The sequence below is a fragment of the Oncorhynchus keta genome, chromosome 3 (genome assembly GCF_023373465.1).
Source record: "Oncorhynchus keta strain PuntledgeMale-10-30-2019 chromosome 3, Oket_V2, whole genome shotgun sequence".
NCBI lineage: Eukaryota > Metazoa > Chordata > Actinopteri > Salmoniformes > Salmonidae > Oncorhynchus > Oncorhynchus keta.
Window position 1 is genome coordinate 34,996,167 of NC_068423.1, and position 6,568 is coordinate 35,002,734.

At 44.1% G+C, this 6,568-nt stretch overlaps 1 long non-coding RNA gene across 5 annotated transcripts; it reads right to left on the bottom strand.

Moving 5' to 3' along the window:
* Positions 1-4,535: 4,535 nt before the first annotated feature.
* Positions 4,536-5,837, bottom strand: LOC127913523 (uncharacterized). 5 transcript variants are annotated; one of them, XR_008085874.1, is made up of 4 exons: positions 5,469-5,837; positions 5,294-5,425; positions 4,766-5,205; positions 4,536-4,721 (listed from the first exon to the last, which is right to left on the bottom strand). It is a non-coding gene; the product is annotated as an uncharacterized LOC127913523 (long non-coding RNA). The 5 variants fall into 5 exon arrangements; XR_008085873.1 differs by having other exon boundaries at positions 4,536-4,677; positions 4,722-5,205; XR_008085872.1 differs by having other exon boundaries at positions 4,536-5,249; positions 5,338-5,425.
* Between the last annotated feature and the right edge of the window lie 731 nt (positions 5,838-6,568).

Consider the following 6,568-nt stretch of genomic DNA (forward strand, 5'->3'; position numbering starts at 1 on the left):
ACAAAGACAGAGGCAGAGGCAGAGAGAGACAGAGAGAGAGACAGAGAAAAAAGTTAGAGAAGGAGACGAGAGAAAGAGAGAGTTACAGCAGATGTCCAGTTTTTCCTGAAGATTATTGGGAGAGGGAGAGCAGAGCAAGTTTTGTTACTATGCATTTGGCTGAAAGAGACAGAAAATTCAGTCACCTACAGAGAACTTTTTTCCGAGAGAGATTAACTCCATAATATCGACTGAAACATGAAAAACGTTGTTTGAATCAATCCTCAAGGTGTTTTGTCATATATCTCTTCATTGAAATGAGTCCCTGGAAGCCTGCATTTTCTCTGATTCGGATGGAAAAATACTGGTAGCTGACTTTGCAGCACCAATTTCCACGCAGAGACAGAGGGAGACAGATAGATTGTAGTCTCTTATGGTCAAGAGAGACAGATATGACAAGATAGTCACAATGCTGAGACACCTTGGGAAAGAAGAGAAAGTGTCCGTTCATTCCAGAGCAGACACAGCCAGACAGGCGATCATGGAAAACGTAGACAGAAATCCTGTTAAGAGTCAAACATCTTGGTTTTGCCTGAAGCATTTGTTCTAGGGAGTGAAAATCTTTGCAGTTCTGAGTGTCTTTTGAAGCAGAGAGAGACAGAGAGAGCAGAGCATCTTTTCGTGACAAAATATTGTGCTTAAAAGTCTTTTTATCCAAAAATGAAATACTGCCCCTATAGGACTAACAGGTTAAACAATGCCATTTTATACCATGCCAATAATGCCCTTTGAATTGAATTGAGAGAGAGAGAGCTAGCAAGTGAGCAAGAGAGACAGAGAGAGAGAAAAGAGAGAGAAGGGAGAGAGAGAGAGAGAGAGAGAGAGAGAGAGAGAGAGAGAGAGAGAGAGAGAGAGAGAGAGAGAGACAGAAAGAAAGAAAGAAAGAAAGAAAGAAAGAAAGACAGAGACAGAGAGACAGAGAGACAGAGAGACAGAGAGACAGAGGCAGAGGCAGAGAGAGACAGAGAGAAAAAGTTAGAGAAGGAGAGCGAGAGAGAGAGAGAGAGAGAGGGGCAGAGAGACAGGGAGAGGGAGAGCGAGAGCAGAGAGAGAGAGAGAGAGAGAGAGACAGAGAGACAGAGAGAGAGAGAGAGAGAGAGACAGAGAGACAGAGAGAGACATGCTCTCAGAGAAGATCAGCATCATGTGTGCCTGCCCACAAAATGGCTGTGGAAACTGTGTTTTGTTTAACTATCCTAACCTCCTGCCCAATTATGACCATTCTGTGGGGACATATTTCCCCCAGATCACACAGATCCACAAAGGTTTAGGAAAACAAATTAATTTTAGAAAAACTCCCATATCTTTTGGGTGAAGTTAAAGTTGACATCACAGCAGCAAGATGGTGACCTGTTAAAGAAAAGGGTTAGGTTAAGAACAAACACCATTGTAAATACAACCCATATTTATGTATTCATTTCATCTTGTGTCCTTTAACTATTTGAAAATCTGTATTTTATGGGAATCAATTGACATTTTAATGTCTTTACTGTTTTTAAACAAAACTGTGTGTATGTTTACTGTTAATTTTTGTTGTTTTTCACTTTATATATTCACCCATATGTTGTCTACCCTCACTTGCTTTGATAATGTGAAACATGTTTCCCATGCCAATAAAGCCCTTGAATTGAAAATTGAGAGACAGAGAGACAGAAGACAGAGACAAGGGATGAGACAGAGAGACAGAGAGACAGAGAGACATTTAATTTCTACCATTTTGTTAGTCAGACAGATAGACAGAGAGACAGATTATACAGTATGAGACAGAGAGACAAAGAGACCTTGACAGACAGAAGACAGTCAGACATTTTAGAATTAAATGACAGAGAGACAGAGACAGAGAGATTTAGAGACGGGGAGAAGACAGAGCCACTGATGAGAGATACCCACTCTGATGAGAGAGACCCAGACAGATGAGAAATGAGACTCTGATGAGAGCTTTAGAGAGACTGATGAGACATTTAGAGACTGATGAGACATTTACCCCTCTGATGAGACATTTACCCACTGATGAGAAATTTACCCACTCTGATGAGAGAGACAGAGAGACAGAGATGAGAGAGATAGAGAGTGAGAGAGAGACAGAGAGACCCAGAGAGACAGAGAGACAGCCAGATCAGCATCATTGTGCCCATTTAACATTGGCTGTTACATTTGTTTTGTTTAACTATCCTTGTCCGTACCAGAATTTCAAACATTCTGTGGGGACATTTTGCCAGTTAATATTATTTTAGGATGAGGGTTTAGGTTTAGGGTTAGAATTAATTTTAGAGTTAGGTTTAGGTACAGTTTTAGGGTGGGGTTTCAGGTACAGTTTTAAGGTGGTGAGTTACATGTTGGTTTGGGTTATGGTTAGGTTAAGGGTTTGTTCCAGGTTGGGGGTTAGAGTAAGGGTTACAGTTTTGACTGGGCTTAGGGTTAGGTCCTCAGTGGTTAGGGAGGTTAAGGGCCAGGGTGGATGGTAGTGCCCTTGTTTGGGTTAGGGCCTGATTTAGGCCTGGAGGATGAGGAAAATTTCACATTTTGGATGGGAATCAATGGTCTTGTAGCCCAATGGAAACAATACAAAACTGTGTGTATATCTGTGTGTGTGGGTTGTTTGTTCACCCGTGTTATTAACCCATACACAACCACCCAACTTTATGTGATAAGGTGAAGCCCAGCCAGCACCTGACCCGCTAATATAGTCCATACGCTGGAGGCTGAGATGGCGGAATGATTCTTTGACAAGGGGTGCAGTATTCTTTGTTGTTGCCTGATTTACATATGTCTCTACATTTAACCTAACATTTTGTTACGGGTCACCTGTGATAATTAGAACGGAGGTGTTGTCCAGGATCACGCCATTATACAGTTCTTGCCCTGGGAAGACAAATGGAGTTGATCAACAGATGGCACATTTTAGGGCATTAAATGACATAGGCACATTTCTCTGTTTTGCCGAGACAGAGGGACCAGGGGGAGACAGTACAAGCCACTCTGATGAGACATTTACCCACTCTGATGAGACATTTACCCACTCTGATGAGACATTTACCCACTCTGATGAGACATTTACCCCCTCTGATGAGACATTTACCCACTCTGATGAGACATTTACCCCTCTGATGAGACATTTACCCCTCTGATGAGACATTTACCCACTCTGATGAGACATTTACCCACTCTGATGAGAGCTTTACCCACTCTGATGAGACATTTACCCACTCTGATGAGACATTTACCCCTCTGATGAGACATTTACCCCTCTGATGAGACATTTACCCCCTCTGATGAGACATTTACCCACTCTGATGAGACATTTACCCACTCTGATGAGACATTTACCCACTCTGATGAGACATTTACCCACTCTGATGAGACATTTACCCACTCTGATGAGACATTTACCCCTCTGATGAGACATTTACCCACTCTGATGAGACATTTACCCACTCTGATGAGACATTTACCCCTCTGATGAGACATTTACCCACTCTGATGAGACATTTACCCACTCTGATGAGACATTTACCCACTCTGATGAGACATTTACCCACTCTGATGAGAGCATTTACCCACTCTGATGAGACATTTACCCACTCTGATGAGAGCTTTACCCACTCTGATGAGACATTTACCCACTCTGATGAGACATTTACCCACTCTGATGAGACATTTACCCACTCTGATGAGACATTTACCCACTCTGATGAGACATTTACCCCTCTGATGAGATGTCCACTGGAGACATTTACCCACTCTGATGAGACATTTACCCACTCTGATGAGACCCATTTAAATATGAGACTATAGTTCCTTCTGTGGCTCAGATGAGAGATTTACCCCTTGATGAGAGCTTTACCCACTCTGATGAGACATTTACCCTCAATCTGTATGTCCACTGGGATGATTGTGTCAGAGTCTATAACATTCAGCTTTGCCTATGATATTATTATTATAATAAATTATATGAATTTATAGCTACACTTTCAAATGCTATTAAATGATCAACACCCACACATGTCCACTAACAGACACACAATATCTGCACACGTGCACTAACCATAAAGGCCTGATTGGTGTAGTGCTGCAGAGATGGTTGTCCTTCTGGAAAGTTCTCCCATCGCCACAGAGGAACTCTGGAGCTCTGTTAGTGTGGCCGTCGGGTTCTTGGTCACCTCCCTGACCAGGGCCCTTCTCCCCTGATAGCTCAGTTTGGCCTGGCGGACAGCTCTAGGAAGAGTCTTGGTGGTTCCAAACTTCTTCCATTTCAGAATGACGGAGGCCACTGTGTTCTTGGGGACCTTCAATGCTGCAGAATGATGGAGGCCACTGTGTTCTTGGGGACCTTTAATGCTGCAGAATGATGGAGGCCACTGTTCTCTTGGGGACCTTCAATGCTGCAGAATGATGGAGGCCACTGTTCTCTTGGGGACCTTTAATGCTGCAGAATGATGGAGGCCACTGTGTTCTTGGGGACCTTTAATGCTGCAGAATGATGAAGGCCACTGTGTTCTTGGGGACCTTCAATGCTGCAGAATGATGGAGGCCACTGTGTTCTGGGGGACCTTCAATGCTGCAGAATGATGGAGGCCACTGTGTTCTTGGGGACCTTTAATGCTGCAGAATGATGGAGGCCACTGTGTTCTTGGGGACCTTCAATGCTGCAGAATGATGGAGGCCACTGTGTTCTTGGGGACCTTTAATGCTGCAGAATGATGGAGGCCACTGTGTTCTTGGGGACCTTCAATGCTGCAGAATGATGGAGGCCACTGTGTTCTTGGGGACCTTTAATGCTGCAGAATGATGGAGGCCACTGTGTTCTTGGGGACCTTTAATGCTGCAGAATGATGGAGGCCACTGTGTTCTTGGGGACCTTTAATGCTGCAGAATGATGGAGGCCACTGTGTTCTTGGGGACCTTTAATGCTGCAGAATGATGGAGGCCACTGTGTTCTTGGGGACCTTTAATGCTGCAGAATGATGGAGGCCACTGTGTTCTTGGGGACCTTTAATGCTGCAGAATGATGGAGGCCACTGTGTTCTTGGGGACCTTTAATGCTGCAGAATGATGGAGGCCACTGTGTTCTTGGGGACCTTTAATGCTGCAGAATGATGGAGGCCACTGTGTTCTTGGGGACCTTCAATGCTGCAGAATGATGGAGGCCACTGTGTTCTTGGGGACCTTTAATGCTGCAGAATGATGGAGGCCACTGTGTTCTTGGGGACCTTCAATGCTGCAGAATGATGGAGGCCACTGTGTTCTGGGGGACCTTCAATGCTGCAGAATGATGGAGGCCACTGTGTTCTTGGGGACCTTTAATGCTGCAGAATGATGGAGGCCACTGTGTTCTTGGGGACCTTTAATGCTGCAGAATGATGGAGGCCACTGTGTTCTTGGGGACCTTTAATGCTGCAGAATGATGGAGGCCACTGTGTTCTGGGGACCTTCAATGCTGCAGAATGATGGAGGCCACTGTGTTCTTGGGGACCTTTAATGCTGCAGAATGATGGAGGCCACTGTGTTCTTGGGGACCTTTAATGCTGCAGAATGATGGAGGCCACTGTGTTCTTGGGGACCTTCAATGCTGCAGAATGATGGAGGCCACTGTGTTCTTGGGGACCTTCAATGCTGCAGTAATGTTTTGTTCCTTTCACCCAGATCTGTGCCTCGACACAATCCTGTCTCTGAGCTCTACGGACAATTCCTTCGACCTCATGACTTGGTTTTTGCTCTGACATGCACTGTCAACTGTGGGACCTTTATATAGACAGGTGTGTGCCTTTCCAAATCATGTCCAATCAATTGAATTTACCACAGGTTGTACCTGAGTCTCATAGCAAAGGGTCTGAATACTTATGTAAAAAAAGGTACTTCTGTTTTATATTTTTAATAAATTAACAAACATTTCTAAAGAAATCAGTTTTCTCTTTGTCAACATTGGGTATTGAGTGTAGATTGATGAGTCTGTAACGTAACAACATGTGGAAAAAGTCAAGGTGTCTGAATACTTTCCAAATGTGCTTAATCTGTCCTAAAACAGACCTACTAACGTGATGTTGTCTGTGAAAACCTACAGCTGTGCCATTACACGGACCTCTGTACTAAACTGCTCTAATCCCACAGCACTGACAGACGGCACATTATCCAGCATGCTTAGCGGTTTTCTGATCTAATGACCCTGAATGTATAGATGGCACTGCTTCTGTTTAGCCAGTAACCAAGTAGAGGAGAACCTCTTTTCTGTAATGTCCTTGATCTAAAGGCTGTCACGTGGAACATCTCCGGCCTAGAGGAGGGAGGGGACGTTGGTACTTCAGAGGAGAACGTTTAGGGGAATGTGTTGCCTCTCTTCATAGTGGGTTAAGACTGAGACAGGACAGTAGCAGTGTGTTCTAATCAAATTACATTTTATTCCACACATGCGCAGTAAACACCAGTAAACACCAGTAAACACCAGTAAACACCTAAACACCAGTAAACACCAGTAAACACCAGTAAACACCTAAACACCAGTAAACACCTAAACACCAGTAAACACCAGTAA